At 40.6% G+C, this 22,163-nt stretch overlaps 1 long non-coding RNA gene across 2 annotated transcripts; it reads right to left on the bottom strand.

Annotated features, from left to right (window-relative positions):
• Window positions 1–413: 413 nt before the first annotated feature.
• Window positions 414–5,206, bottom strand: LOC110717263. 2 transcript variants are annotated; one of them, XR_002510721.1, is made up of 4 exons: window positions 4,731–5,181; window positions 2,504–2,594; window positions 1,814–2,134; window positions 414–628 (listed from the first exon to the last, which is right to left on the bottom strand). It is a non-coding gene; the product is annotated as an uncharacterized LOC110717263 (long non-coding RNA). The 2 variants fall into 2 exon arrangements; XR_002510720.1 differs by having other exon boundaries at window positions 1,814–2,594; window positions 4,731–5,206.
• Between the last annotated feature and the right edge of the window lie 16,957 nt (window positions 5,207–22,163).

Raw genomic sequence — 22,163 nt, 5'->3', positions numbered from 1 at the left:
CAACGGATTGAGCAATCCGTTGGATTAGGTTCCCTTTTGTTTTTTTTTGGGAATAATTGGACCTAATCCAACGGATTGATGAATCCGTTGTATTAGGTATCTACCTAATCCAACGGATTTTTCGCCCAATCCGTTGGATTAGGTCCTTTAATTTTTTATTTTTTTTTACATCTGTTGTATTAGCCCCCCTTTTTTTTATTTTTTTTAATACCGTTGTATTAGCCCCCCCTTTTTTTAAAAAAAAAAAAAAAAACCGTTGTATTAGACCCCTTTTTATTCTTTTTGTTTTTTAAAACCGTTGTATTAGGTAAATTTTTTATTTTTTTTAAATCTATAATAATAAATATAAATTATATTAGTATATTTATAATTTAAATAAACAAATTAAAGTACATATAATATATCTTCGTTCGTTGCATTACGAAATAAACGAAGTACATATAATACATATTCGTTGCATTACAAAAGTAAACGAAGTGTCAATACTAACTAATTATAAATGAAAGTTCACTAGCTAATTAATTAACAAACGTTTAATTTGAAAGCTCTTAGAAGTTGCAATAGATACATAAAATCAACATTAGTCCTTACTTCATTCATCCCGGGGTAGCTCATCGTCATCAACCACCTAAGTAAAAAAAGTAATGCATAAGCCACAATACCAACAACAATAACAACACCAATTGGGGAAATTAAATAACGCACAACAACACACAAATCAGTCATCAAAGTACAAAATATACAATAAGAGAACAAAAATCAGACATCCTTGGCAAGATATCATCATTTTAACAGTTTTCCACATCCAATGGTAAGTGAAATCAAACAAACAAAAGACATCAGAAGGCTATATCAACAGTTTGAGCTAATGCTATGTTTAAACAGCTCGAAGTTGTTAAATACCAAGAACATATTAATGTAGAATGCTGTAAAGATTTAAGCAATACTTGTATGCAGTATAGTATTTTTACAAGGGCCTCGGCCCCCTTGGGATAAAACAAAGCTTCATCCCAGGCTAAGAATTACTTAGAGAGAGTTGTGGCCTAAAGCTACTAAGAGATTCATGGCCTTAAGTCATGCGTTTGTAATCTGAAATTAGTTATCAATAAATACCAACATTCTCCCTAGAAACATTAATTACACTGTTCAGTCAATTATTAGCAATTAATTCCTTGAGTGAGCCTTGATTTTCTGTTTCAATTGAATTAGAGTCAGAGCAGGGAGGAGTGAGAGTTGCTGCAGCAGGGGTCGGCTAGCCAGTCTCTGACAGTCTCACATGGGAGACAAGATCCAGCATAATGTGATCAGCATACGACATTAATTATCGCACACCTGATTGTTATGCTCGGGGAATGCTAGAGGGAGATAAGGAGTGGAATGATGCAAGTTGTGAGGCTCTATATGGGCAAACTCAGCATAACTACGCCAGCCCCTTCTATAGTAGGCAGGCAGGCAGGTAGGCAAGCAAGCAGGCAAGCAGTTAGGCAGACAGGCAAGCAAGCAGGCAAGCAGGTAGGCAAGCAAGCAGGCAAGCAGTCAGGCAGGCAGGCAAGCTTTCAGTCAGACAGGCAAGCAGTCAGTCAGGCAGGCAAGTCAAGCAGTCAGTCAGTCAGTTAGTTAGTCAGGCAGGCAGGCAGTCAGTCAAGGCTCAGGCAGGCAGGCAGTCAGTCAGTCAGGCTCAGGCAGGCAGGCAGGCAGTCAGTCAGTCAGGCAGGCAGCCAAGCAGTCAGTCAGGCAGGCAGTCAGTCAGTCAGTCAAGCAGTCAGGGGAAGTTTAGAAATTAAAGTTTAGAGCAGAGAAGTGCAGATTATACCTGATTAAATGATTTTGAAGATTGTCCACTTTGGGCAGTATTTCGATTTGGTGCACTAGATGCATCATGCGGAGTCAATTGCTGCAGAGTACTAGGAACCACAAGATTAATCCCGGGGTTGACCTCGCGAATCGAATCCAAAACTGCAGCGGTGATGGTAGGTGCAATTTCTTGGACTAATTGTGTTTTTATGCCTACCAGGAATTCCTCCGGGAGTATGTAATTTGACTTTGTATCTTTGTTCTTCAAATCACTCTTCTTCACACCCGAGCCATATAGAATAAATGGATCTTTTTTCCAATTCTATAACAGTTGCGACATCTAGCGATCTCACACAACATCCCCCATTGTAAGTTGATAAACAAATCCAAACTACAATCGGCATAACCAGAATGATGACAGAAATAACAAATTTCAAGCAGAATGGTTAAGCATGTGCTCATTCCAATATCATTGCCTGGTCGGAACTTGTAAAAAAAAGGTTGGCTTCTGAGAGTTCTAACCACACAATCAGCAATTATTTATAACAATAGTACAAACATCCATAACATGCAGATATCCAATTCAAAATTTTAAATTAGCCAATAAGTTGCATTTCAACTAAATAACAAATTGCTGCAACCAAATGGAAATGCTTTAAAAACTACCCCTGCAAAAGAGAATTTAAGGAAATAGAACAAGCAGCCTAACCTTGAGTAAGGGATGCAAATGACCACCTTCAAGTGGAAGACCTTTAGCTTTAAAGTTGTATTCTTTGAGTTCCAAATTCTTCCAGGCACCACTGAGATAACATGCCAGCATTAGAAAGTCAAACAGCAGGAAAAAAATAACTAAAACCAAGCTCCCGCCAAAATGTCAACAAGTCATAAAAAGTTTGCTCATAGCAACACAAGAACAGATTACACTCATTACAGAGCACCAAGGCACAAAAGGCTAATTGGTAAGTATGCCAAAATTGGCGAGAGGGTATGTCACAATGTAAACTGTGCAAAGGGATCACATGACACAACAACTTCACAAATGGAACAAGGCCTGAAGGCCAACAGATTTTCAAACCAATTCATCACTGAAGCTTAAAGATCACCACTGGAAATACCATCAATTTATCAGAGCAATACCAGGCTTATGCAATAAATGCCAACATGTGTGTGTGTGTGTGTTTATGTTGCATGTCAGCTAGGTGAGCTAACCATATCCAATTTGTGAAGATAGAGAAATGTGAGTACAACACAATTAGAATCAAAATACAAATGACAGAAAGCTAGTTTGAATATGCACTTATCAGACAGTAACAAAATTAGATGAAAATCAGACACAAGCATGCAGTAATCAGTTTAGTTGTTCACTTACGCTTAGAAATTCAAATATGCACTTATCATATCCTCTCAAGAGTATGAAACTACAATTACTGAACTAATTTACAAGAAGTGAAGTAGTTTCTCCGAATGGATCACTTAGTTAGAGAATGGATCACTTAGGTGTAACAACAGCACACAGGGTTGCGGTTAGCTAGCAAATCGATCACTTAGGTGTTGATACTTGCTACAACACAGGGATTCGCAGCACAAATCAATTAGCAGATCATGTTAGTGTGGAGATAACCCATTGCTGCTAGCCTGTTATGATCATAGATATCTGCTCATGCAATCCTCAGGTTTCTAAGAAAAATGGGAAAGAGATATTTGATGTTGACTGAATGCTCTAACTACAACAGAAATGCACCTATCAAGCACCTCCAAATCATCATTCCTCAATTGACAGAAGTGTGAGTCTAAATTCAGGTTTTTCCTCCAGAAAAGAAACTATGTGTCTATGTTGGATGTCGAATTTAAGTCCATCCCACAAAATTACTAAGCACTTAAAAGATAGATGACTTCATATTACAAAATCAACAATGGCAACAACAGCCACTAAGTAGTACCTATTACAGTTTTGATGGGAGTGTGGAGAGGTCTACATTGATACGACTCCACCGGTAAAGGCATACCCTCAGTCGTAATCAAGAAACAAACAGAAACTAAAAAAGAGACTCCACCAAGGTAGTGTTTCAAACAGGTAGTCATGTCTATTTTCTTCTAAACAGGTAGTCATGTCACTCCTAGTTGACATATATTTAGACCCGGAAAAGCACAGCAGCATTGAAATTGCTCTTCACATTATAAAATGGGAGTAATGCACCACGAATAGAGAACATCCGTAGCTGCAGGCTGAACATTGCACTGATGCAAAAAAATAACCTTCGAAGCAAATTCTCCACTTCTTTCCACAATACTAATAATTTAGTTCTCCACTTGTTTTCGCTCTTTAACATTTCACTTTAGATGTGGCAGTAGTACTAATAAAAATTGACCAAATTCTCCACTTCTTTCCACAATACTAATAATTCAGTTCTCTGCTTGTTTCCATTCTAAACCCCCAAAACTTACAGAACCTTTCATTTCATTCATTAATTTTTTTGAAGTTTTCAACTTTATTCTAAAAGAAAGAAAAAAAAAAAGAAGAAAAGCAAGTATGGCAGTTGTAGAGATGGTAGTTTCAGCAATGTTTAAAGAAGTGTTGGAAAAACTGGTTTCTGAAGGAGTGAAGCAGTTCGCGAAGCTGATTAAAATTTAGGAAAGAAATCAGCTAACTAAAATTTCACAAAGGACTTTTCATCGGTGACATTCAATGGGAGATAACTAAAATTTCACAACAAAAATCAGCTAACTTCAACAGGTATATGTCAAGTATTCCCAAATAAACCCCCAAAAAAAATTAGGGTTCATAAATCGAAAAACCACCCCAACAACCACCCTCAAGCAAGCAATCAGCCACATGCAACATTCGAACAAATCAACAAATCTAAATCCAAAGATTCGAGCAATCAGCCACATGCAAGGTTCAAACTAAAACTAAATACAAAACAAAATCAACCTACCTCAGATAGAGATTCGAGCACAGAAAAGCGAAAAGGCGAGGAAGGAGAACGAAGCAACGGCGGCGGCGAGAGAGGAGAACGGAGGAACGAGCAGCAGCGAGGGAGGAGAACGAAGGAAGACTGCTGAGAAGTTTGGGAATTGGGGTTTCAATTTCATTTTTGGCTCTAATATTTCAGCATTCCCGGTTTTTTTTTTGTTTTTTACTCATCCGTTGTATTAGTTATTATTATTTTTTTTCTTTTTATTAGTAATTGGGGTTGATCCGTTGGATTAGCTACAGTGGTCCGTTGGATTAGCTCCAACTAAAAAATAAAAAAAATTAAAAATTTCGGGAACACTATCCGTTGTGTTAGAAGAATAATCCGTTGGATTAGCTCATCTAATACAACGGATTAGTTTATCTAATACAACGGTTAGTATAAACCGTTGTATTAGCCCTGTTTTAGTGTAATACAACGGATTAGCCTTGTCTAATACAACGGTGTAAAATTAGCCGTTGTATTAGCTATTTTTGTACCGTTGCATTAGATAAAAAATGTAGTAGTGAAATGACCCAACGAAACGAACTTATTATCTCCATAATACGATCCATATTATATTAGTAATTGCACGATAGTCGAGGACACATTTCCTTCATGATGAAATGTTATCTATGTGTGGGATACACAGCGAATACTTTTTTTAGTATGCAAGTTCTTTTGGAATCAACAATGATGTTTACATGGTGAGATACTATTGAATGATTGGCTACTAATTCATCTGTTAGCTTTTTAGTAATTGAAATGAATCTCTTTTATAGCATCAAGCATTTTGTACTCATGCAGCCTCCAGATATATATCTGATCGATGAATCGAGTGCTTACCTTGATTCTGAGCAGCATATTGTTGCTTCAAAGGTGATGCCTTGTTTGAAGGTCATGCTTAGATGGCAAATTTTTTGGGATTGTCGGGGTGTAGCAAAGCTTTATGCTCGGTGTGATTTTTTTAAAATTTGTATTGTTAATGTTAATGCTAGTGATGCAATTTGTAACATCTATCAAATTTTTTCCCTTGGAATAATTGCAGCTATCAACATTCAGAAGGGACCCAACTAAGTTTTGACCTAGGATTAACAAGCTAGAGTCCACTAAGGACAGGGAGCAGAAATCTGCAGGAACTTATTATTACCAGGATGATTGACTTGGCTCTCTCACAGGTTTTCTCTTCTATCTTTTCTATATTTCTTTTTCTATGTCTTAGTTCTGTAGTCCAATTGTCTCAGTGTCTGTGCTTGTCCTTAGTCTGGTTTTGGAGGCTAAACTTAGGTTCTCCAGTCTTTGGAGGAGTGTTCCTTTGTTATTTCTTTGTTTTTCCAGCAGAGTCTGTGACCTTTAGGGGTCTTTATAGGAGAATAATGACAATCTTGTGAATGGAGAAGCTATTTGCATGCTGGTTTTCAACATTGTGAAAGATTAAAGGTGTTGATTAGCTTGACACAACATGACATGACATATGAATTGTCTAGATATGCCTTGTTGCTACGCCAGATAGGTATTTGTAAAATACGTATTTGACTAGATAGGTATCTTAATAATAATAGATAAAAAGTGTTGATTGGCTAGATAGGTATTTTAAAATACGTATTTGACAATATACACATTTTTTTTTACATATTTGATTTCACTAACAAATTGGTATCATTTTTCTTGTTAACCAAAGGAATTTCTTAAAACGTCGTACAATACACTATGTATGATTCAAAATATGCTAAGAATCTGATTTTTTTTTTTTTCATTTTTTACTTAAATTTTTTAGTTGTTAATATTTTTTGTGGAAGGATACATCAAATATTTTATTTTAGTAATTTTTTAATATTTGGTATTCGAAGTACTCTCCTAGAGCTTCTAATATATAATTAAAAATAATATTAAAAAAATAAAATCCTTGTTGTAATATTTGACACAAATTTTATTAAATATCTTATTTATTTCAATTTTTTACTTATGTTACTTTATATAGTTGTCAATGTATTATGGAAAGATGCATCAAATCTTTTATTAACTTATAAATTTGTTATCTTTAATTTATTTATAAGATTTATTTCATAAATAGATTTTTTTTAAATAAAATAAAAAATAAAAAACTAAGGACACATCAGGAGATTACACGTGTCGTTGGTGGTGTATCTTTTAGTATGTACTAGACTAGATAAAACCCCTGCAATGCACGATTTTTTTTATTTATTTTTTTATAATTTTACGGAGTACTTATATTAGCCATATAATATTTTGATTGTTTTGCTGGTTAGAAAAGAATAGTTTTTTTTCTTTTGTTTTTTTATTAATTATTCATTCGTTTTAGTTATGTGAAAATTGTATTTATAATTAATTAAATAAATTACAAATATGGTATCTCATCCGTCAAATATCAAGATAAATATATCGCCCATAAACATTCTTTTTCATATATCAAATTTTATTAATAAAATTTAGGAAAAATTGCCATCAATAATATAACCTTTGGTCCATTTTTTTTAAATAATACAACCTTTGAATTATATCTGAATGTTACAACCTTTGAGGTCTCAACTTTAAATAAGACAAAACTGGATACAACTTCATAAACAGATTAACAATGCCACGTGTCGCTATATGATTGGCTTAAATAAAAAAATTATTTTTTTTCTTTTCTTTCTCCTTTCCCCAAACACCACCACTGCTCCACCTAACCCCACCACCACCGCACAACTCTGGTCCCCATCCCCACCACAAGAACCTGCCCCTCCCCTTCCCGACCACTGCTACCAAGCCCCCTAGTCCCCCACCACCAGTCCGAAACTCCCCACCGCACCATAGTAGGCCCAATTCCCGACCACCGTTGCCAACTCCCACCACCAAAAAACTCCCACTTCCTCGATTTCTCCCCTTCCCGAACAAAGTAGCCCAAATTCCTCCCCATCATGACCACCCCAATTCTTCCTCTTCCCGATCACAGCAGCCCTAATTCCTCCCTTCTCGACCACCGATTCCATCCCCCAGTCCATTATCGAAACCCCTTCAAATTTCGCAAATTTCACAGACGGTTGGGCAGGGAAGGTAAATTCAATAGTTGGCCGGTTGGGTGGGGATTAGGGAAGGGTAGAGTTGGGGTGGTCAAAGGTCAGGCCGTCGGGGATGTGTGTGAAGGTAGGCTTGGGGGTTGGGGGAGGTGGACTGACCACCATGGCTGGCGGGGGGAGGGAGTTGGGAGGGACTTTTTTTTTTTTTTAAAATAAATTATTTTAAATGAATTGTTTATTTTAAAAAAATTAAAATTTAACATTCAGCCCAATTACACGACAACATGTGTCATAGGTAACCAGTTTAGTAGATTACAAGTTTTTTGTCTTGCTTAAAGTTAAGACCCCTCAAAGGTTGTAATATAAAGGTATAATCCAAAGCTTGTATTATTTTAAAAAAAAATCCTGGCCAAAGATTGTATTATTGATGGCAAGTTTTCCTAAAATTTATACTCAACAAAAAATTGTTCGAATCAGAAGCTTAATTTTTACTCTGTTTCCCCTAATAATTATTTTGATAAGAACATTAAAAAAAATATAAACATAAACACATGTAAAAAAATTATTAAATACACACAAACATATGTAATAAGTATTTAATTTAAAAATAATCAAAGACATATATACCATTCACAACCAACTACATCTAATCTAAAAAAGTAGATAAATGGAACACTAAAATGTTACCAAAAATTAAATTGATATAAAATAATCTTTACATGTATAAAATTGATCTAAAAATTGTAATTGTATAAAAATAAATATGTGCGTTGGAATTTTTTTTATAATCTCTAATTGTTAGAATAACAGTATTCTGAAAAAATTGAATTATTATTTTATTGTCATTGACAATGCGATATTGCTTCTTATTTGGAACTACTGAAAATATCCAACGGAGTAAACTTTTCCTTCAATCAAATTTGGACGAAAGTGTTAAACAAAGTTGGCTTTAATGAGGCATGAACGTAATCACCCTGTAACTAAAATTAAGAAATTAAGTTCATTTAATAACTTGATTAAGCCACCTAAATCACAAATTTTGTGTTTTTTCATAAAATAAATTAATAAAAAAACTAAAGAGGTTTATGAAAATATTAAATAATATAAACAATTTATAAAAATACCTATTCTTTTGAGCTGCTCTACTTTGCTCTGTTCTGCTCTGCTGAAATCTGCTCTACTCTACAGTGTGTGTGGAAGCCCTGCCCTGCTCTGCTGAAATCTTCTCTGCTCTGCTAATCCTTGCTCTTCTAATCTTTTTTGCGGAAGTTTAGTACATATGAAAACAAAATCAGTAAGAAAAACATAAACATACAATCGTTACATATCCTAAATAAACACAATTTAAGTAATAATTACAAATGTAAATTTAAACATGGAATTCAAAAATTAAGCGAAGAATTAACCAACCATTGTTACTAACACAAAATTCACTTGATGTGAATTTGTATTGATACAAAAATTTTCTGGTATCTTATGATGCGTTAATTTATTATAGTAGGTCTTACAAATTTTAATTGTATTTTTTTTTATTTAATTTAGTTAAATTTTATTTAATTTAATTAAATTTTAATTTTAGTGTAATCATGATTAAAGAGCAATATTTTTCTTTCTGCCCTTTTTTTTTTTTAATAATAAATACTATCAAATTTTATCTTATAAAGTTGTACACTTATCTTTATTTTTTTTTTTACCATTAGTTTATAAGATAATTTTATTTGTGGTTTTTAATCTACATGGCGTTAAAATTTTAGATGTCAAATATAATTCGTGATTTTTACCTAGGTGGCGGTATAATTTTTTATCATTTGTGACTTGTTCTTAAGTGGTGAAAGAATTTTTTAATTCTAAAATAAAATACAAATCTAATTTTTAATTGGTCGAAATATTACCCTTTCTTATGTGTCGCGCCGAATCTCCAAAAATGCCTACTATATTTATAACATATTAGATTATTTTTTAATATTTAGTATTCAAAGTATTTTTAAAAGCTTCTAATATATAATTAAATATAATATTTTAAAATAAAATTGAGAAAATACAAGTTTATAACCTTGAGAAGCAAGAATTACTTATAACCTTGATAAACAAGGGTTTATAACCTTGATAAACAAGAATTGTTTATCAAGTGGTGTATATGTAAATTACATCTAACTTTGGTTAACTGTTATTTTCTCTCTCCTCTTTCAACCTTTTGGTATTTTCTGATTTTCTCTCTCCTCCTTTAACCTTTTGTTGTTTTTTCTCTCCTCTTTCAACCTTCAATTTCAATGGTGGAATGTACACCTTTTTCATTATATGATGTCGAACAAGTCGAAATCAATGGAGGAAGAAAAGCTTATCTACCCTTTAGGGTTAACCATGCCCGTTATTTTCACTTTGTTATTTGTATTTTCGTTTAATTCCGACGGCGAAATGGTGGGGCGAAGTTAAGTTTAATGGAGGAAGAAAAACCAAGCTACCCTTTAGGGTTAACTATGCCATTAATTTCTCCTTTTGTTATTAGAGTTTTCCTTTAATTTTGTCGACGAAGCCTACGTAAATGGAGTCGAACGGACTTAAAAGAGAAGGTGAAAGTGCGTAAATGGAGTCGAACGGACTTAAAAGAGAAGGTGAAAGTGGGAAGAGATTGGAGGGAGAAGATTAAGGTGGGTGGGAAGAAAATATATGACCAAGAGGAAGAAGATGAACATGAAAAAGAAGAAGGTGGGAGGAAGAAGATGATGAATAGTAGCAAACAGAGAGTTAACGGTGTTAACTTTAAAAATCTGTCCAACTTGTTATTGTGGCCACAAACAATAAAAATATATTTCTTAATGAAAAAAAACACAATTTTCAATGCAACTTTTCTATGAAAATGACATTTGATAAACATAATTTGTTTATCTAGGTTATAAAATGGGGCTTGTTTCGGGGTTTTTGGAGTCCCTCGGGAGAATTAAAATTCTGGGAATGCGCGCCGATCGTTTGTACTTGTAAAACAACGAAGCTTCGGTTGGGTGGAGTTCCGCCTCCGACGATCAAGTTAGAATGTCTCCAGATGTATAAAAGTGCGGAAAGTAAATGGGTTTTCTCTCTGATTCAGAGAGAATTCTGCAATTAATATTGCTCGGTTTTTGTGTTTATATTTATTAATGTTTCTAATTGAATAATAAATGAGGATTTTCCTCTATTTATCGTAGAAGAGGATTTGTTCCACTATTAGGGTTACAGTGCCACGTGTCAGCATCCGAATAGATCCCATTGGGCCTCTAAGGGGCCTACACGTGTCATATTGCCGTTGGGCCACGTGGCATAGGGTAATTTTACCTCAATCATTTGCCCCTCACAAGTGTGACGTGGCTTGCCACGTGGCACTTGTGACATGTGTCACATTCTGGGAAGGTGACGGTTCGTCTCCTTCCCTCCATTTTTTAGAATTCGAATTTCGAATTGGAATTAGAGGGGGAGGTGACTGTTCGCCTTTTTCCCCCTCCTATAAATGGGAGGCTTCCTCCTCTCATTTCATACTTTGCAAATTTGCACAAAAAACTTCTAGAGAGAAAAAAGCTCTGATTCCGGCTGCTCTTACATTTAACCAGCTTCTTCCATTAAGACACATTCGGATACTAGTTGAGTGCTCTTTGATCAACTCACTAAGGTACCGTCTGACTTAGTCAATTTTCTCTTCTTGATTTCAATAGACCCATAACCGGTCTTACACCGTCTGGGGCATCTTTAAGCAATTTTCTTCATAAATTTCTTTCAATAGACCCATAGCCGGTCTTATACCGTCTGGGGCATCTTTAATCAATTTTCTTTAAAAATGCCTGACCATCTGTTTGTTTTCTTTAGCTTTCAAAACACACAGCCGGTCTCTTCGGCATGTGATATTTTCAAGCCACATTTCAAGAAAACGGTTGGATCTTCTACAAGTTTCAGTTGCTCTTCAAAGGGGTACATCTGGGCACCGTCTGGGGTATCTTCAAGCAACAAATCAAAGATCCGTCTACTAGCTTAAAGGAGTCAACCTCCTTCCAAGTTTTTTCACAACTTCAAGGTACCGTCTCTACCCCTTGCAACTTTTTTGAGTTTTTCCCGGCTGTATAGATTATTAGAGAATAATGGACTCACCCAACACACACACGACACAGCTTAAGGCAGTTGTCAATCGTTCACCGGACACGGCTGAATCTAGGACTGGGGATGCCGTCTGGGGGTGTTTGGACCACCCTCAATCTTGTACAAATCCGAACGTCTCAGTTCATATGCAGGACGGAATGGCTCGAACAAGGAAAACGGTTGTTGACCCCGAGTACCAGTCAGATGATTCAGCCGGAACTCCGGTTGATGATGCTCCTTTTGACCAACCGGGCGTACCTAGCACGCCCGGAGATCCGAGAGCTCAGACAGTGAAAAGACCGTCCAGCAATCCGACTCCACTAAGTCAACGATGGAGCCGGATGCCCCTCAAGAGGATGAGGAGGCATACAATTGGCCTTCAATAAATAACCCAACGGAGGTGAACATGAGCGCTCGGGATGTTGTTACTTTAAATGCAACTCTCCCGGCATTTTTGGAGAAGCGCCCAGTAGGAGCCGGATGGGAAGTCGTTGTTTCGTCTGCGGATGCATCCATCGTCAGGGATGATGACCTGGATCACGCCGATAATTACTTCAGCTGCTATGAGGCGGCATTCAAAGCCGGCCTCCGGTTCCCCCTACACAACACAATCAAAGCCATTCTAAGGGGTTACGACCTTGGCGTCTGGCAACTCACACCCATCTCTTGGGTGAACATTCTAGGGTACATAACCGCCTGTGAAATGCAGGATATAACGCATAGCTTGGAGGCTATTGCACATATGCACTATCTTAGCCATGCCCCAAGCGGTTGGAATGCGTGGTACACATTGACCACGCATCCGGAGTACATGATGACGCTGGAGAAGTCGTCTAAGTGGACCAGATGGAAGAGAAAAATTTTCATGGTCTCTTCCCCTTCTCCGGCTGTGAACCACCGGCTGCGTCACTACAATAAGCACTTGGCTCTATTGGGAAAGAAGTGTGACCTCCCCAAGATATCGGAGAGGTCTTGGGATCAAATAATGGAGCCGGGCCTTTTCAAGAAGACTATTATGCCTCTGGATGATGGGACACAAGTCATTGTCCCTAAATTCTGGGTCCCTCATCCGTACTGGTTTAAAGACGAGGCGTTCCTTTCCGCCTGCAGTCTTAGCACCTTTTGGAGCAAACGTACGTGAATTGCTTAACCGGCGTCTTATGCCGCCTGTATGGTGTTTGAATTATCTCTAACTTTATTTTTCCTTTTTGCAGAGAAATGACTCGAGATGGTTCCTCCCGAAAAAACTTCGGCCAAGTCAGCCGCTGAAATCCGGAAGGAGCAGCTTGAGAAAAAGAAGGCCCAACTGGCGGCCAAAGGTGATGGGGTAAGCACCGGTTGATCTTTTTACCGTCTGTATGACTTGCAGCCCATTTTAATACTAATCGCTTGCTGTGCTTTCTTTTGCAGACGAGGAGCCAGAACGTCCCTCGGTCTCTAAGGCGGAGCGGAGCCTGCCCAACCTTCTTCTCAAAGGCGGAGGGTCCCGCCTTCCCCTGCCCCTGCCTCTGCCGGAAGACAGCCGGCTCCTGAGAGGCCTACATCAGCAGGCAAGAGCCTGCGTGATCTAGACTTGGGCTTAAGGCCGGCTGAGGCTAGAGCTAAGGAGCCTAAGGTTCCTTCTAGCTTGGGGCTTGCTGTTGCATCCGGCTCTAATGCGGCTGGGGGTGGCGTCACCCCTCAGCCTGAAAACCAAGGTATTCCTGTCACCTTTGACCCCTCCTTGGCGCTTGGGCCTGTTTGAGTCAAGTCCTAAGCTACCCAATCAAGGGATTCTTCATGCAGCCGACAAGATATAGGCGCTGCATATGCTCAGTACTTAATAGATAAATCTCATGACGCAGATGCCTCTTCTCGTTAGCCGGATCTCCAGAACTATGCCAAGAGAATGCTGAGGACCCTCACTCGGTCCGAGAAGGAGGCGATACCGGGTATCAACCAGGTCAACATTGACCGCATCAACTCACTGTTGGCTGAGGTAATTTACCGGTTGGGGTACTTTTGTGCAATTCTTTTCATTGCCGATTGTAGCATAACTAAGAAGCTAACTTATTTTTGGTTGACTCTGCAGGTGATGTTGAGGGTTAATGGGCTGATGGTCCCCTTGCGGAAGAAGCAAGAGGAGGTAAGGGATGCTCAGAGACGGGCAGCCGAATTAATAAATGTCTCACAATATAACTCCATTATGCTTGAAATCCAAACTAAAGCCCAGGAGATGAAACAGGAAGAGCTGATCAGGGAGCTCATGGTTGTTGCTGATACAACCAACAAATATGCTGCCGACTGTGAACTCCAAGTCAACAAAATCAAGGCTGACCTCAAAGCCTTGGGGGAGGCTGACAAGGAGCACACCGAGCTGAAGGCTGAGGTCACCCAGCTGAAGAATGAGCTGGCTTAGACCCAGACGGAGCACAAGGACCATTTAGCGGCTGAGCAAGACCGGTTAGTTACCAAGAATGAGCGTGACTGCGAAGAGCACATGAAGATGCCGACCGTGTCGGTTTTGACGCTGAATATGCCTTCTTCGACTAGAGGTACAAATACGCAACTGAAGTATTTGACGCTGACGTTCTCGAGACTGAGAAGTCGACGCCCTTTGAAGAATGGGCCGGCATCGAGGAGGAGGAGCACGCGGAAGACATAGTGTCGGGTGAGGCTAGAGAAGCCCAAACCCAACAAACTCAAGAAGCCCCTCCTGCCGGTCAAGGCCAGCCGTCACAACAACAGCAGCATCAGTAGCTTAATATTTTTATGATTCCTACCTTCATCCGGCCTGCGTGCTGCGTATTTCTGTATCTTTTCCCTGGACAAGGGTATGGTTGACATTTGAATTATATATATATATATATACATATATGCTGACCGTGTCGGTTTTGCCTTGATATTATTTGCTTTAATTTTTTGCAATTTTTTCCTTAAATGAAATATCTTCTTTCTTTGTTGTGATTTAAATTGATACATGCGGTATGCCGGATGCATTGGCTCTATCTGCCCCTGGATGGTTGTTTGCTTATAGTTAATCCAATTCTAAGCAGGCAACCGTCCATACAAGCATCTAGATTAATAAATAGGTGGTCCTTGGCCGTTTTTAAAACAGAATTATTCCTTTGTATCTTCCGGCTGTGCCGGCTAAACCCAACCTAGATTACTCGTTTAAACGGCTGCGGATTACCCTTTAGGTATCCGACAGTGCCATTGATTGATATGTAGGCGGCCTGTGGCCGGACGTATGCATTTTAACCAATTGCGGATTAAGCGACAAGGTTTTGACCTTGTTTATGGAAATTATAGCCGATTGTAGTGCTTTTTGGCAAAAGCAGGCTGCAGACCAAGAGTAAATATACCGTCTGTATTGCCTTGAGGTAATGACTGGGTGTATCTTGATTTCAATAGATAATTTGAACGGCCATGAGTTATCTTTAACCTAACCGGGTAAAGTCGTTTGAGTTTATGCCTGTAGAACAATGTACCACCTGGAAGGGAGATAGATGTTCTCTTCGACGAATTCAGCCAAATGGGCGTCGCTGGATGCCTGCTCATGTTGGAGCAGGTGGTTTAAAATATAATGGTCATTGGCCTTATGAATGACTAAGTTCGATACTTAGCCTTCTACTCAATTAGAGCAAACATTTTCCCGGTTGTGCATTGCAATGATGGGACTTAGTAGTTGCCCGGTTATGCATTGCACAGATGGGACTTTACATAAAAGATAATAAAAGTACAATACTCTTTCATTAATATAATTTATTTACAAAAAGTTTACAAGACCTTAGAAGTAGTAATTTTTTAAGTTATCTACATTCCAAGTTCTGGCTAGCTGCTTGCCGTCTAGGGTTTCCAAGCGGTAGGTGCCGCCTCTAACTTATTCAACAATCTAGTAGGGGCCCTCCCAATTAGGGATTAGCTTCCCTTGCTCATTTGCCCTACCGGTTGCCTCCATTTTTTCGTAGCACAAAGTCCCCCACTTTGAGGGGTCATTTGTGTATTTTTTTGTTGTAGGCTCTCGTCATTCTCAGACGGTATATCTCATGACGCAAGGCGGCATTGCCCCTTCGCTCCAGGAGTGTTGTAGCCAATACTAGACGCATTAGCCTCCCAATTAGCCTCTTCATCATAGAGCATGACTCGGAATGTTGGCTCATAAAGTTCAATTGGCAGGACGGCTTTAGTGTCGTATGTCATGAGAAACGGGGTTTCACCGGTTGCCCCTTTTTCAGTTGTTCTGATGGCCCAAAGGACATGAGGCAACTCATCCGCCCATAGACCCCCAGCCCTTTCAATTTTCTTCTTAATGTCGTCTGAGATGAGCTTGTTGAAGGCTTTGACTTGGCCGTTTGCTTGGGGGCGGCCAACTGATGCGAAGCAACGTGAGATCCCTTGATCTTCCAACCAGCTCTTAAGGGTAGGCGTTTCGAGCTGAGGGCCATTGTCAAAGACCATAAACATAGGAACTCCAAACTGGGTGATGATGTTCCTCCAGATGAAGGAGATGACATTCTTTGTCTTAATGCCCTTGACCGCCTCTGCCTCAACCCATTTGGTGAAGTAATCTATAGCCACCACGATGTACCTACGCCCGCCTGTAGCAGGCGTATATGGACTCAAGATGTCCATGCCCCATTTTGCAAATGAAACTGGGCTGTAGATAGCCGTCAAGCCGGTGGGCGGACGGTGTATGAGCCAGCCAAATCTTTGGCACTTGTCACATTTTTTCACCATTTCCATGGCGTCTGCCTCAAGAGTAGGCCAAAAGTAGCCCTGTCGTCTAGCCCTTTTTGCTAGAGTTTTTCCGCCTATATGTGATGCACAAAAGGCCGAGTGTAGATCCTTTAGAAGCTCTTTGCCCTTTTCAGGGGTAACACACTTCAGCAACGGTTGGATCTAACCCTACCTAAAGAGCTCCCCCTTGTAGATCTCGAAACTCAAAGCTCGCTTTTTAAATGCTGCCGCTTTTGAAGGGGCATCCGACAAGGTGTTGTCTACCAAATAATCCCGGATTGGATCCATCCAGGTAGAGCTTCGGTCAAGAACTCCAATGGGATCATGCTCAATGCTTCTCTTTTCCATGAGTTCCCAGAAGACTGACCTAGGCACATCACAAGTGGAGGATGATGCCAATTTGGACAATGCATCCGCCTAATTTTTTTTCTGACCTGGGCACTTGACTTAGATGGAATTTGTCAAGTGTCCCAGCCTCATCTTTGACCGCATGCAGATACTTGATCATCGCCGGATGGGTGGCCTCATAGTCACCATGGTATTGGCTAACGATCAGTCAAGAATCTAAGCAGGCGTCAACTTTTCTTGCCCCTACCATCTTACACATGCGTATACCGGCTAGCAGGGCCTCGTACTCCGCCTCATTATTTGAGGCTTGAAACTTGAATCGTAGTGCGTATTCATGTTTGTCCCCTTCTGGAGACTTGTAGATTACGCCTGCACCATAGCTATTCATAGTAGAGCTCCCATCTACATATAACTTCCAAACCTGATCAACATTTTCCGGCTTTGTCGGCCTTGTCATTTCAACAATGAAGTCGGCGAACGCCTGACCCTTAACTGCCTTTCTAGGTTCGAAGGAAATTTTAAGACTTTGCATTTCAATAGCCTACTTGAGCGTTCTACCAGATGACTCTAAGGTTGTCATTGGCCGCTTGAGGGGTTGATTTATGTAGACCACCACCGGATGTGCCAAGAAGTATGGTTTTAACTTCTTGACTGCCATGTAAAGGGCAAGGCCAAAATTTTCAACCAAGGGGTACCGCAGCTCAGCATTTTGGAGAACATGGCTAATTAAATAGACCGGGAGCTAAATGCTGCCTCTCTTAGCTAGGAGAACGGCACTGAGGGCATGATCTAAGACGGTCAAATACATATAGATAACCTCTCCTTCTAGAGGGCTGACCAGCCGTGGCAACGAGTGAAGGTGCTCTTTCAATTTCTAGAATGCCACTTCAGCATTCTACCCCCATTCAAATCTAGTCTTCTTCTTGATTGCCTGGAAGAAGTAGAGGCACTTGTCACCTGACCGGCTGAGGAATCTCCCCAATGCCGCCAGGCAACCGGTAAGTTTTTGGACTTCCTTGACAGTGCCGGGTGACTTCATGTGAATCACCGCCTGTACCTTTTCAAGATTGGCCTCTATTCCCCTTTGATCAATCAAGAATCCGAGAAACTTCCCAAACTCAACACCAAAGACACACTTTTTGGGATTAAGCATGACCTTATGCTGCCTGGGGTGGTGAAGGTTCCTTGGAGGTCAGCAAAGTGATCCGTCTGGAGCTTGGATTTGACTATCATGTCATCAATGTACGCCTCTACATTACTCCCAATTTGATTAATGAAGACCGTATTTAATCATCCGTTGGAAGGTAGTAGGCGCATTCTGCAGCCCAAACAGCATCACCGTATAACTGAACAACCCTTGATCAGTGACGAATGCCGTCTTTTCTTGATCATTTTTCCACAAGGGTATTTGATGGAAGCCTGATTAGGCGTCCATGAAGCTCATCAAGGGATGACCGGCTGTTGAGTCGACTAGACTGTCGATCTTTGGAAGTGGATAACTGTCCTTCGGACATGCCTTGTTCAGATCTGTGTAATTAACATACATCCCCCAGGTACCATTCGACTTCTTTACCGCAACAACATTGGCTACCCCATCCGGGTAGTAGCATTGTCGAATGAACCCGGCATCTAGCAGCTTCTTGACCTCGGCGGCTGCCGCCTAAGATCTTTCCTCGCCGTGGTTCCTTTTCTTTTTCCTAACCGGCTTCTTTTTTGGATCCACGACAAGTTTGTGGACAACAAGATCCGAGCTGACACCTAGCATCTCTTCCACTTCAAAGGCAAAGATGTCTTTGAATTCCTTCAGCAGTAGGTGCAAGTCTGCACCCAACTTTGCAAAAGCAACCGTCCTCACTTTTGCAGTTCGTTCTGGACGGCTGTCATCTAAAACAATATCAATATTTTCACCAGCCGGCTAGGAACGAAGATCCTCTGATAGTTCCCCAATTAGTGATTGCTATTGCTTCTCTTTTTTTACAACCACGAGGTGGTCCGCCTTTCTGATTTTGCCGGCTGCTTTGGGAGCAGGCGCGGCTTCCTTGAAGTCATCAAGGTCAATCGCCTTGGCCAGCTGCGGCCACAGTAGGCTTGACGTCTGAGAGGTAACTCTCCCTAGCCGTCTTCTGATCCCTGTTCAGTGAACCTATTGACCCGTCATCCCTCTCAAACTTGATCAGCATGAGGGATGGTGATGCAGAATCGGATATGGGTTAAGTGTTTTTGGCTAGGTGTTTTTGGTGGCTAGGTGTTTTTGGTGGCTAGGTGTTTGGGCTTAGTTTTTGGCTAGGTGGTTGGTGTAAGTGGTTTATTTGGATAGGAATAGCTAGAGTTGAACACTCACTCTACTAGCTACTAGAACGAGTTCAATCCGAACACTCCGAATGAAACTCACAAACCCGAGTCCACGAGTTCAAGCTAACTTGAATCCACAAGTCAAAACAAAGAAGACATAAAATATCTTGAATTGTTGTATTTCATTAAAATTTGATCCATTACAAACTAGAATAAAAATTCCTTTCATAGGCTAAGGAAGCTACTTACATTATTAAGCTAAGTAGTCTAAATTAATTAAACTAGCTAATGAGCACACCAAAAACTGTCCAAATGCATCAACCTCAAGTGAGTAACGTCCCCGAGTGGCTCTACATTAAAGGCTTCATCCAGCTTCAAAAACTGTTCGTTCAGCTGCAGTTAAAAGGCAGCGGTTACGCGGGAGACCCACAGCCTAAAGTGCTGATTAGGCAGCGGTAACCGTAAAAACCGCTGCAAATTCCTCTAGCTAGACTACTTCCAACATCTTGCGGTTTTAGCTCCACTTATTACACTACGTAATTACAACTTTTAAAGCATAATTAAACAGAAAAATAAACATTAAAACAAGACTAAAAACAAGCATTTAAACTAAGGAATTTCAAACTTCAAAAGAAGCATCCAAGGGCGTGTAACCTCCCTCATAAATGCCTCATTGAAGCCGTGTAACTTCTCCTTGATTGTCTTGTTGGGAGCCTTCATTTATTTTGTCTTGTGAACCAAAATAAGAAGGAGTATATTCCTTCTTATATGCTTGAATTCACGCCCAAGCATCCAAGGGAAGCAAGCCTTGACTAATATTCTACCCAAGTCACGCAAGACTTGATTGGAGGTGAAGGCATGACAAAGCCTATGCGTGAGTCTTGATAGAACTTGGACCCTTGTATGAACAAACCATGGACCAAAGGGACTTGTTTTTGTTGAACCTTGGAACGTGTCATTGGACCCTTCGAACCATGCATTGGACCATTAGACTCGTTAGGTTGTAGTGAGTCTTGAAAAAGGTCCAATTCCAGATCAGATGGGATGATGACTGCCTTGGATTCGTTGAGGGTTGGACGACCCAAAATCAGATTGTAGGCAGTCAATTCCTCGACCACCAAAAACTTGACGACCATGTGTTGCCCTTCCCCCTTCTCTCCTAGCCGGATGGGTAGGTCAATCCTTCCCACCGGATGTACCACTCCTCCCCCAAAGCCGACTAGGGGGTGAGAAGCCATGTGCATGCTGCTAGGCTTGTACTTGAGCTTTGCCAAGCACTGGTAGGTGATAAGGTCAGAGGAGCTCCTAGTATCGATGAGGATCCGACCCACTCGTTGGTTGGCAACCTTGAATTCGATGACAATTGGGTAATCATGAGGCCGCCTTACCTTGCCCTGATCCTTCTTAGAGATGAGGACCTCAGGGAAGGTGTCTTTCGACGCCTGGCCCTCATCCACTAAGTTAACCAGCTTCTGGATGTTGTCCTTGGTACCCCAGATGGTAGGACCACCGCTCGCGAAATCGCCTGCTATGGTGAAGATGTGATCTTCATCAGTGTTAGAGCTCACAGCCGGCTTCTTGAACGGTTGTCCATTGTTGGTTTTGGGATTACCCTTGGACTTCACCATGTAGGAATTTAAAGCCCACTCATCAGCTAGACAGTCCAATAGCCACCTGAGGCTATAGCAACCATTGGTGTCATGGACGACATCCTCATGGAACTAACAATGCTTGCTCTTATACCGGCTGTTGATGGGACTCTTCATTGCTGCCGGGTTTTCAAGGGTTAATCGGTCTTTGATCTCCATGAGGATGGAGGAGCAGTCCTTGTTGAACTCGTACTTGGGGACGTACGGCTTTAACTCTCTATTTTTCTTCTAGGACGGCTGACCAGAGCGATCCGCCGCCCAGACTTCTTTTCTGTTCTCGCTCTCTTCTTTTTTGGCCTTTTGAGTTGACCAGCTTTCTTTCCTGTTGGACCTTCTAGGTTCCGAAGAGTGCTTGATGGCACAGAGCACCGTCTCCTGTATATAGGCTTCGGCTTTCCTTAACGCCTCTTGGAGGGTAGCAACCCTCTTGCGGACCAGGTCGAACTTAAAGGTTGACCCGTCCTTCAGACCCTTGAAGAAGTCTGTATAGGCAACTTTGTCAGACAGCCCCTAAATCTAAATTCTCATCAGATTGAACCGCCTGACATATGACCGTAGTCCCTCCTTGTCTCCCATGCTGAATAGCCCCTAGGTCAAGACTTGTCTTTTTGGCAGGGATGTTCATGGAGAAGTTGGGCGTAAAAAGGTATGCAAGCATCTTAAAATTGTTGATGCACCTGGCTAGCAGATTACCAAACCATCGTTGGGCTATACCCTTCAACGTTGTCGGGAAGCATCGGCACCAGGCGGCGTCTTCCAACCCCTGTAGATACATGAGGTAGGTATAAGCCATTAGGTGGTCTTCCGAGTTTTTGGTACCATCGTAGGTACCGACCAACACATTCTTAACCTTGGCCGGGTTAACCAACGGCTATTCCCCAAGGTTTAGCAGCTGGAGTTGCAGTCCATAGGCTAGACCTGCTGTGCCGCTGGACCCCCGAGGAGGGTCGGCTGCATGTATGGTGATTCATACGGCATGTATGGCTGTTGGGGCACATACGGAGCCGGGTGGATAATCTGAGGGCCAGTACGTGCGAAAATGTCGCGTGACTAACTCTCTCGGTTTGTCTCCGAATACTTCAATGAAGTATTGTGGAAACTGTCTGGGTAAGTCGACGTTGAGACCGACTCAGACATTTGTTGACTTCCTTTCTCCTAGATGAACATTCGGACGTCAGAGTAAGTCTTTTTTTACCCATCCGGCTGAACTTGTCGGATGACCTTCCTTTGCCCTGATTCAGGGAAACGAAGTCTAGAGAGGTCGATCAGGGTCCCATCTGTTTCCT

Source organism: Chenopodium quinoa, unplaced genomic scaffold (genome assembly GCF_001683475.1).
Source record: "Chenopodium quinoa cultivar QQ74 unplaced genomic scaffold, ASM168347v1, whole genome shotgun sequence".
Lineage (NCBI taxonomy): Eukaryota > Viridiplantae > Streptophyta > Magnoliopsida > Caryophyllales > Amaranthaceae > Chenopodium > Chenopodium quinoa.
Note: the sequence above shows the minus strand (reverse complement) of the source record. Positions and strands in the feature narration are given on the sequence as shown.